Source organism: Arachis ipaensis, chromosome B5 (genome assembly GCF_059453495.1).
Source record: "Arachis ipaensis isolate K30076 ecotype BB chromosome B5, ASM5945349v1, whole genome shotgun sequence".
Taxonomy (NCBI): Eukaryota; Viridiplantae; Streptophyta; class Magnoliopsida; order Fabales; family Fabaceae; genus Arachis; species Arachis ipaensis.
In genome coordinates this window covers 115,937,026-115,948,500 of record NC_142440.1, presented here as the reverse complement: position 1 = coordinate 115,948,500, position 11,475 = coordinate 115,937,026, and the positions used below count along the sequence as shown (strand labels likewise).

Genomic DNA, 11,475 nt, shown 5'->3' with positions numbered 1-11,475 from the left:
AATATTAGCATGTCCTCATGCTAAGCTCAAGAGAAGCTATAAAGGGGTGAAGAATAATGGTAGAATGTATGAAATGCAACCTATCTATATGAATGCAACTACATGTAGAATGCTTTTTCCTACTTGATTAAAAGTAAACAAATTTTCCAAGACAAACATAAATCAGATTCCACTAATTCAAATCATACAATAAAAGACAAGTAAACTTGTAAGAAGACAGCTCATGAAAGCAGGGAACATAGAATCAAGCGATGGGCCCTCACTGATGGTGTATATGCACTCTAATCACTCAAGTGTATGGGGTTAATCACTCTACTCTTCTCTAGTTATGCTTTCTAAAACTTTATTCTTCATCTAACCAATCAACAAATATTTAGTATACCAATGCAAACATCATGAGGTCTTCCCAGGGTTGTAATAGGGCTAAGGTAAGGGTGAGGATATATGTATGGTCAAGTGAGCTATAATATGAATCTTTAATTAACCTAAACTCTTCACTTATACACACATTCTATGTACTTCTAAAATCATGCCTAGCTACCCAAAATTTCCATTTTTGCATATCATACTCATGTATCAACTTTTCTTTAATTTTATCACATATGCATTGATTTTTTCCTTAACTTAACTTAGCATTGGGGTAATTTTGTCCCCTTATTTATTTACTTATTTATTGAATAATTTTTTTGATTTTTTTTATCTCTTTTTTTTTTAAATGAAAAATAAATATAACTTATCAATGCACATGGATTTTTAATTTTTCTGGTCTCACATGAGTAGGTATCCAAATTCCTAATATTTTTTCAATGAAACACTATACACTTTCATCAACCCAAGTTTCCACAGTTTCTCCACACTTAGTTAACACACTATCTTAAGCTAACCAAAGATTCAATTGGGATATTTAATTGTTTTTCTGCTTAAGGCTAGTGATGTGGTAAAATATAGAATAAATGGGATTAAAAGGCTCAAAGTGGCTAACAAGGGTGACATAAAAGGGTAGGCTTATTTGGGAGAAGTGAGCTAAAACAAGTAATGGCCTCAATCATATGCAAGCATGTAAATACACTAAATAGTGGACATATAGAATGGAACAAAGCAAAGATTGCAATCATAGGGAAGAAAATACACAAGAACAAAATTCATGGTTTAAATAGTGTAACCATGTAATTAGGCTCAAAATCTTACGAGTTGTGTGTTCTTAGCTTTTTAAACTATGTTCCAAATACATCTTCAAACAAATTTAACAAAAAATTTTCAATTTAAATTAGTGATATACTATAAAAATTTCTTGAAAAAGAAAATATTACTTCAACCAAGTAGTAACTAAATGCATAAAATCAAACAAACATGCAATCAAATATGCAAATACAATAATGAACAAACAAAGAAAATAAAACATTGGTGTTGAGAAGAAAATTACTAACCCCTGGAAGTCGGTATCGACCTCCCCACACTTAAAGATTGAACCGTCCTCGGTGCATGTTAAGATGTGCAAGTAGACGGGCTGATACAACTGATGCTTTTCTCCAAAGATTGTGCAGATGGAACTTGTTTGTTGCCCATGTAAAGGTTTTTCGTTTCCCTTCTTTGGTGGCTATCCTGAAAGAAGAGAAAAAAGAAGAAGAGTAACCCAGGAATAAAGAAAAGAAAATAAATAAAGTATGGGTGGGTTAATGCTAAATAATGGGGGTCTCAATTACATGGTAGCTACAACATGTAAGTGAGAAAATAATAGAAGCACATGGCATACCAGTGGTGCAAAATTTGCAACAATGGGAGAGAGAGATTGGCTGATGAAAGATAGTGTAAGTGCATAGCAATGCAATGGAATACAAGTATCATAAAAATTAGTATTGACTTATGAATAATAACACCCAATCAGAATAAAACAAGTCATGAAGCACCGGATAATTCAAGAGAAGATGCAACAGTTAAATAAGAAAATTTAACACCAACGAAAAAATAATAAATTTAGAAAAAAATAAAAATATGCACAAAATTAAAATGCAGTGAATGAAAGTATGCAGATAAATTAAGTAAAATAGAATGAAAGCGAAGAAGGATGAGAAGTTAAAGAGATGAAGAAGAAGTAAGTAAGAAAGAAAGAAGAAAGAAGAAAAGATAGAAGAAATTAGGATTAGAAAAGAAAAGATAAGATAAGTGGTGGTGATCTGGATAAGTTGTGCGGCGCAAGCGACGTGGACGCGTGGAGCACGCGTTCGCGTGACTTGATTTATGCTAGTGGCGCGAGTGCAGCCTCGCGTTCGCGCAACTCTCTGTTTTAAATACATTTTGCCAAAAATCTGGGTGACGCGTTCGCGTGCTTGACACGATCGCGTGAATGGCCATTTTTTGAAAATGATGCGGACGCATGGGGCACACGTTCGCGTGGTAGGGCTTGTGCTTCTAGCATCATTCCAGCCCAGCTCCATCATAACTTGCTGCCATACACCTCTTTTACTTTGATTTTAGGGGCACGCGTTTGCGTGGGTGACGCAGACGCGTGGGCTGCTATTTTTCAAATTGACGCGGCCGCGTCAGCGACGCTAACACGTCGCGTGTTTTTTTTATGCAGTATGCAGAATGCAGAATGCAAATACTGATGCAGGCACTATGAATGAACACTAAGAAAAATAAAATAAAATAGAACTAAAAATAAAACAAAATAAAATAAAACTAAGATAGAAAAAGAACAATCATACCATGGTGGGTTGTCTCCCACCTAGCACTTTTAGTTAAAGTCCTTAAGTTGGACATTTGGTGAGCTCCTTGTCATGGTAGCTTGTGCTTGAACTCGTCTTGAAACTTCCACCAATGCTTGGACTTCCAATAAGCTCTATCAATACCAAGTAAATTTCTCAAGCCTTAATGGAGTTCTTCACAAGTTTTGAGCTCCCAAATTTAATCCTCATGTATGCCTGGATCCCAAATCTTGTTTCTGCACCCATCTTCAAGTGGAACATGATGATTCCATCTGGGTGGTAAGCAATCCGAATTCTCATTACGGCATCCAAACAGCTTCCTAGACCCATTCATTCGAGCTCTACACCAACCCTTGCATTTAGATTTCGAGCTTCCAACCACAAGGAACCTAGGATTGTGTTGCCAACCACTAACCATCTCCCTCTTGCTCTTAAAGTCACAAAGAGCTTTAAGCTGACTATCTGTCTCAAGTAAACCATATTCAAGTGGAATGAGAAAGCTAAGGGATATGAATTTTACCCACTTGAATGTTGTGAAGGATGATGGCAACTTAGGTGGAGGGGTCTCCAACAACTTTGGCAAGGGGATTTCAAGCTCCACTCCTGTGTGTTCTTTCTTGATAGCTTCCACCTCTTTGTAAGCTTCTTCAATTTCAACCTCTTCCTCTTGGTAGCTTTCTTCCAATTCAATCTCTTCTTCTTTGCTTACCAAGTTCATGGGAGGTTGTGCTTCTTCTTCTTTAATCTCCATCTCTTGATTAACCTCTTCCAAGTCTTCAATCATGATATGCCTTGGAGGTTGTACACCCTCCTGAAAATAAGCCTTTAAAATCTAAACTTGAAACATTTAAAGAAAGGCATTCGGTTTTTTTTAGAGGATTTTACTATTGAAAATGAGATATTACATGAGAGGATTAAAAGTCTTAATCATGATTTAACTAAATTTGTTTAAATTTTTAATAACTTAGACAAATTAATAGCTTATCAAATACCATCTTATGAAAAAACTGGTCTTAGTTATTGTGAAGGAAGTGCTATAATTTTTAAAACTAATAACAAAAAATCTAATATTTTCACTTCCAAATCTCAAAGGTCTCAAACCTCATATAACACTAAAAAATCAGAAAAGAGAAATTGTTGTTACAAGTTTAATAGATATGGTCATTCAAGCCCTCAATGCTTTATTTTTGAAAAATTACTGGGTGATAAACTATATAAAATTGTTCATGATTCTAATACTTTTGGACAACCAAGAAGAATTAACATAAAAGGATCCAAATAAATTTGGATATCAAAACCTTCATAAAAGACGATGCAAGTTTGCCTTACATCCAAAAGAAAAAAAGAAAAAGTGGGTATCTTAATGTTAAATGTCCAAGGCAATTGATAGAAAAGTCAACTTTCTTCGTCAACGTCAATAAGTATGATGGAGAATTTGTAACTTTTGGAGATGATTGAAAGGACAAAATTATTGCAATATATGAAATCACAGAAGATCTTAACGGAATGACAACTAATTCATCAAACAATCAAGAAAAGACAGGATGACTACAACCTAAGCCAGATAATTTTGCAAAAGACAATCCTGTAGGAGACAATTCTATTTCATCCCCTGCTTCTGCTGAAGTCCAACTTAAGGAAACATTGAAGCCTTAGATTCTGGTACAGCTAGTGCCTAGTAGACGAAACCCAGAGAATAGATATTCCATAAGAATTATCTACTTGAATTTATTATTGGAAATCTATCATTAGGAAGAGTTACAAAATCAACATTGAAAAATCTAGATTAAAGTAATTTGGCTGTCATTTTAACTATTGAGCCTAATAACATTGAGGAAGCTCTAAGCCTTAAGAACTGACATAATCTTCATCATGGGACTATGTTCACATTTCAATTCTAACCTAAAGAATCCCATTTGAGTACAATAAGGAGAATCATTCGATATATCCTTAGCACTACATATTATGAGTTGTGGTATCCTAAATCAAAATATATCAATTTGGTTGGTTATTCGGATGCTGATTTTGCAAGTGATAGAGTATATAAGAGAAGAACCAGTGATATTTTCTGCACTATTGGTAATGCTCTCAATGTGTTGACCAGTAAGAAACAAGGAATAGTGCTGTTGCCCGCTGCAAAGGATAAGTATATTATTGCCTCTCTTTCTTGATTTCAAGTTCTTTGGTTAAAAATTCAATTAGCTGACTACAAGTTGAATGCTTCCAATATTCCTTTAATGTGTGACAATATAAGTACCATTAACATTTTTAAAAATCCTGTTTGCACTCTACAACAAAATACATTGAAGTTAAATACCATTATATTAGAAAACATGTCCACCTAGAAATATTGACATTTTTTAATTTGTTAAATCTAAAGATCAATTAACTGATATTTTTACCAAACCTTTGGTTGAAGAGAGATTTTACAAGCTTAGAGTTACTCTAGAAATTATTTGTTTTCTTATTTAAATTAATTTTTTTGGTCTAATTATTTGTCTCTAGTTTTGTCTTGCAGATAGATAAGAGATTTTATATAAATGATCGGTTAGCTTTACATCATCTGGCTAAGGCATTTTGGGCTCATTGTTTAAGTTTTTCATTTAATCATCTTATGCATGAAGGTGTTGACTTATTATTGCTATTATCTTTTGATATTTAAACCCTTTTTGGATGACTATATTTTTTAAAAAAAAATTGGGCTCATTGTTTATGTCATTATGAGTTGCTGGCAATTGAGTAGTAATGGACTGATAATTTGAAAGTGTTGTAGCTTTTCAAATTGAAAAATTAGCCACCACTACATACTTGGCATTTGTCCAGAATTCGAAAGTTAGAAAAGGAGAAAATCTAAAAAAAAATCGTTCTTCTTCTTAGAAGCCTTATTCTTTCCGACCTCTTGCTCACATAGCACTGGTGCACAGAAATCGTGACGGTTCCATTCCTTGGTAACGGCGCTAAAAACTCAATACGCACGTTCATAATCTTAGTTCTTCATCACAACTTCGCACAACTAACCAGCAAGTGCACTGGGTCGTCCAAGTAATAAACCTTACGTGAGTAAGGGTCGATCCCATGGAGATTATCGGCTTGAAGCAAGCTATGGTCACCTTGTAAATCTCAGTCAGACGGATTCAATTGATTATGGAGATTTAATAATTAAAAGATAAATAAAACATAAATTTAAAGATAGAGATACTTATGTAATTCATTGGTGAGAATTTCAGATAAACGTATGAAGATGCTTGTTCCTCCTGAACCTCTGCTTTCCTATTATCTTCATTCAATCATTCATACTCCTTTCTATGGCAAGCTGTATGTTAGGCATCACCGTTGTCAATGGCTACATCCTGTCCTCTCAGTGAAAATGGTCCAATGCGCTGTCACTGCATGGCTAATCATCTGTCGGTTCTTGATCATACTGGAATAGGATCCATTGATCCTTTTGCGTCAGTCACTACGCCCAGCACTCGCGAGTTTGAAGCTCGTCGCAGCCATCCCTTCCCAGATCCTACTCGGAATACCACAGACAAGGTTTAGACTTTTCGGATCTCAAGAATGGCCGTCCATGGATTCTAATTTATACCACGAAGATTCTGATTAAGGAATCCCAGAGATACTCATTCAATCTAAGGTAAAACAGAAGTGGTTGTCAGGCACGCATTCATAGGTTGGGAATGATAATGGCTATCACGATCATCACATTCATATTGAGGTGCGAATGAATATCTTAGAATTGGAATAAGCTTGAATTGAATAGAAAAACGATATTACTTTGTATTAATTCATGAGGAACAGCAGAGCTCCACACCTTAATCTATGGTGTGTAGAAACTCTACCGTTGAAAATACATAAGTGATAATGGTCCAGGCATGGCCGAGAGGCCATCCCCCTAAACATGATCAAAGGATCAAAAGATAATCCAAAGATGTAAATACAATAGTAAAAAATTCTACTTATACTAAACTAGTTACTAGGGTTTACAGAAATGAGTAAATGATGCAGAAATCCACTTCTGGGGCCCACTTGGTGTGTGCTTGGGCTGAGCATTGAGATTTACACGTGTAGAGGCTTCTCTTGGAGTTGAACGCCAGTTTGTAACCTGTTTCTGGCGTTTAACTCCACTTTGCAACCTGTTTCTGGCGTTTAACTCCAGAATGCAACATAGAACTGGCATTGAACGCCAGTTTGTATCCTCTAAACTCAGGAAAAGCTCTAGATGTCTACTTTCCAACGCAATTGAAAGCGCGCCATTTGGAGTTCTGTAGCTCCAGAAAATCCACTTTGAGTGCAGGGAGGTCAGAATCCAGCAGCATCTGCAGTCCTTCTTTAACCTCTGAATCTGATTTTTGCTTAAGTCCCTCAATTTCAGCCAGAAATTACCTGAAATCATAGAAAAACACACAAACTCATAGTAAAGTCCAGAAATGTGAATTTTATTTAAAAACTAATAAAAATATACTAAAAACTAACTAAATCATTCTAAAAACTATGTAAAAACAATGCCAAAAAGCGTATAAATTATCCGCTCATCACAACACCAAACTTAAATTATTGCTTGTCCCCAAGCAACTGAAAATCAAATAGGATAAAAAGAAGAGAATATACTATAAATTCCAAAATATCAATGATACTTAGCTCCAATCAGATGAGCGGGACTTGTAGCTTTTTGCCTCTTGAATAGTTTTGGCATCTCACTTCATCCATTGAAGTTCAGAATGATTGGCATCTATAGGAACACATAATTCAGATAGTGTTATTGATTCTCCTAGTTCAGTATGTTGATTCTTGAACACAGCTACTTTATGAGTCTTGGCCGTGGCCCTAAGCACTTTGTTTTCCAGTATTACCACCGGATACATAAATGCCACAGACACATAATTGGGTGAACCTTTTCAGATTGTGACTCAGCTTTGCTAAAGTCCCAATTAGAGTTGTCTAAGGTTCTTAAGCACACTCTTCTTTTGCTTTGAACCTTGACTTTAACCGCTCAGTCTCAAGTTTTCACTTGACACCTTCACGCCACAAGCACATGGTTAGGGAAGCTTGGTTCAGCCGCTTAGGACAGGATTTTATTCCTTTAGGCCCTCCTATCCACTGATGCTCAAAGCCTTGGATCCTTTCTATAACCCTTGCCTTTTGGTTTTAAGGGCTATTGGCTTTTTTGCTCTTGCCTTTTGGTTTAAAGAGCTTTTGGCTTTTTCTGCTTGATTTTTCTTTTTTTTTTTCGCCATTTTTCTTTTCTCTTTTTTTTTCTGCAAGCTTTTGTATTCACTGCTTTTTCTTGCTTCAAGAATCATTTTTATGATTTTTCAGATCATCAAATAACATTTCTCCTTTTCATCATTCTTTCAAGAGCCAACATATTTAACATTCATAAACATCAACTTCAAAAGGCACATGCACTGTTCAAGCATTCATTCAGAAAACAAAAAGTATTGTCACCACATGAAAATAATTAAACTAATTTCAAGGATGAATTCGAAACCCTGTACTTCTTGTTCTTTTGTTTTTAAAACAGTTTTCATTTAAGAGAGGTGATGGAGTCATAAGATATTCATAGCTTTAAGACATAGACACTTAAACACTAATGATCATATAGTAAAGACACAAACATAAATAAAATATATGGCATAGTAAACGAAAAACAGGAAAATAAGAACAAGGAGATTAAAGAATGAATCCACCTTAGTGAGGGTGGCGTCTTCCTCTTCTTGAAGAACCAATGGTGCTTTTGAGCTCCTCTATGTCTCTTCCTTGCCTTTGTTGCTCCTCCCTCATAGCTCTTTGATCTTCTCTTATTTCATGAAGGATGATGGAGTGCTCTTGATGCTCCACCTTTAGTTGTCCCATGTTGGAACTTAATTCTCCTAAGGAGGTGTTGATTTGCTCCCAATAGTTTTGTGGAGGAAGGTGCATCCCCTGAGGCATCTCAGGGATTTCATGATGAGGAATTTCCTCATGCTCTTGTTGAGGTCCATGATCTCTTGTTTGCTCCATCCTTTTCTTGGTGATGGGCTTGTCCTCTTTAATGAGGATGTCTCTGGCCTTAGGTGCCCTAGATGGTTATGGAAAAACAAAAAGCAATGCTTTTACCACACCAAACTTAGAAGGTTTGCTCGTCCTCGAGCAAAAGAAGAAAGAAGTGAGAAGAAGAAGAAGAAAATAGAGGAGATGGAGGTGTGTGAATGGTTCGGTCAAGGGGGTTTTAGGTGGTTATGATGTGTGAAAAGGAAGGAGTGATGGTTTGAATTTAAGTGGGTGGGTGTAGGTGGGTTGTATGATGATTTTGGAGGAGTAATGGAGGTGATTGGTGGAGGTTAATTGAGGAAGAATGTTATGAAAAGGTGTGAAGATGAGAGAAGAAGTGGTAGGGATCCTGTGGGGTCCACAAATCCAGTGGGGTCAAGGACTTAACATCCCTGCTCCAATTAGGCGTGTAAAACGCCCTTGCTGTGCAATCCTGGCGTTTAACGCCAGACTGCTGCTTGTTTCTGGCGTTAAACGCCCAAACGTAGCCTGTTTCTGGTGTTTAACGCCAGGAAGATGCTTGTTTCTGGCATTAAACGTTAGACAGATGCTTGTTTCTGGCGTTTAAACGCCAGACTGCTCTCCTCCAGGGTGTGTTGTTTTTAATGCTATTTTTCATTCTATTTTTGATTTTTCAGTAGTTTTTGTGACTCCACATGATCATCAACCTAATAAAACACAAAATAAACATAAAAATAAAATTAAATATAATTAAATAACATTGGGTTGCCTGCCAACAAGTGCTTCTTTAATGTCAATAGCTTGACAGTGAGCTCTCATGGAGCCTCATAGGTAATCAGAGCAAGTTTGGAACCTCCCAACACCAAACTTAGAGTTTGACTGTGGAGGCTTTGGTTGACTCTGCAGTGAGAGAAGCTTTTCATGCTTCCTCTCCATGGTTACAGAAGGAGATCCTTGAGTCTTAAACACAAGGTTGTCTTCATTCAGTTGAAGGACCAACTCTCCTCTGTCCACATCAATCACAGCTCTTGCTGTGACTAGGAAGGGTCTTCCAAGGATGATAGATTCATCCTCATCCTTCCCAGTGTCTAGGATTATGAAATCAGCAGAGATGTAAAGGCCTTCAACCTTTACTAACACATCCTCTACTTGTCCATAAGCCTGTTTTCTTGAGTTGTCTGCCATCTCTAATGAGATTCTGGCAGCTTGCACCTCAAATATCACAAGTTTCTCCATTACAGAGAGTGTCATTAAGTTTATTCCTGACCCCAGATCACACAGAGCCTTCTCAAAGGTCATGGTGCCTATGGTACAGGGTATTAAGAATTTGCCAGGATCCTGTTTCTTTTGAGGTAATTTCTGCCTATCCAATGCATTCAGTTCATTGGTGAGTAAGGGAGGTTCATCTTCCCAAGTCTCATTACCAAATAATTTGGCATTCAGCTTCATGATTGCACCAAGGTATTTAGCAACTTGCTCTTCAGTAATGTCTTCATCCTCTTCAGAGGAAGAATACTCATCAGAGCTCATGAAGGGCAGAAGGAGGTTCAATGGAATCTCTATAGTCTCTAGATGAGCCTCAGATTCCTTTGGTTCCTCAAAGGGATACTCCTTATTGGTCACTGAACGTCTCAGGAGGTCTTCCTCACTAGGATTCACGTTCTCCTCCTCCTCTTTGGGTTCGGCCACATCATGTAACGCTATGGCCTTGCACTCTCTTTTTGGATTTTCTTCTGTATTGCTTGGGAGAGTACTTGGAGGGATTTCAATGACTCTTTTACTCAGTTGGCCCACTTGTACCTCCAAATTCCTAATGGAAGACCTTGTTTCATTCATGAAACTTACAGTAGCCTTAGATAGATCAGAGACTATATTTGCTAAGCTAGATGGATTCTGCTCAGAATTCTTTGTCTGTTGCTGAGTGGATGATGGAAAAGGCTTGTTATTGCTAAACCTGTTTCTTCCACCATTATTAAAGCCTTGTTGAGGCTTTTGTTGATCCTTCCATGAGAAATTTGAATGATTTCTCCATGAGGGATTATAGGTGTTTCCATAGGGTTCACCCATGTAATTCACCTCTGCTATTACAGGGTTCTCAGGATCATAAGCTTCTTCTTCAGAAGATGCCTCTTTAGTACTATTGGATGATTCCTTCAATCCATTCAGACTCTGAGAGATCATATTGACTTGTTGAGTCAATATTTTGTTCTGAGCTAATATGGCATTCAGACTATCAATTTCAAGAACTACCTTCCTCTGAGGCATCCCATTACTCACAGGATTCCTTTCATAAGTGTACATAAACTGGTTATTTGCAACCATGTCAATGAGTTCTTGAGCTTCTGCAGGCGTTTTCTTTAGGTGAATGGATCCACCTGCAGAATGGTCCAATAACATCTTTGATAATTCAGACAGACTATCATAGAATATATCCAGGATGGTCCATTCTGAAAGCATGTCAGAAGGACACTTTTTGGTCAGTTCCTTGTATCTCTCCCAAGCTTCATAGAGGGATTCACCTTCCTTTTGTCTTAAGGTTTGAACATCCACTCTAAGCTTTCTAAGCTTTTGAGGAGGAAAGAACTTGTCTAAGAAAGTCGTGACCAGCTTATCCCAAGAGTTTAGGCTGTCTTTAGGTTGAGAGTCCAACCATATTCTAGCTCTGTCTCTTACAGCAAACAGGAAAAGCATAAGCCTGTAAACCTCGAAATCAACCCCATTGGTCTTAACAGTATCACAGATCTGCAAGAATTCAGTTAAGAACTGAAAAGGATCTTCT

General features: G+C 36.9%; 1 non-coding gene across 1 annotated transcript; it reads left to right on the top strand.

Moving 5' to 3' along the window:
- The first annotated feature begins 11,147 nt into the window (after positions 1 to 11,147).
- LOC148565470 (small nucleolar RNA R71) lies at positions 11,148 to 11,255 on the top strand. Its single transcript, XR_015885504.1, has one exon. It is a non-coding gene; the product is annotated as a small nucleolar RNA R71 (small nucleolar RNA).
- Positions 11,256 to 11,475: the final 220 nt, after the last annotated feature.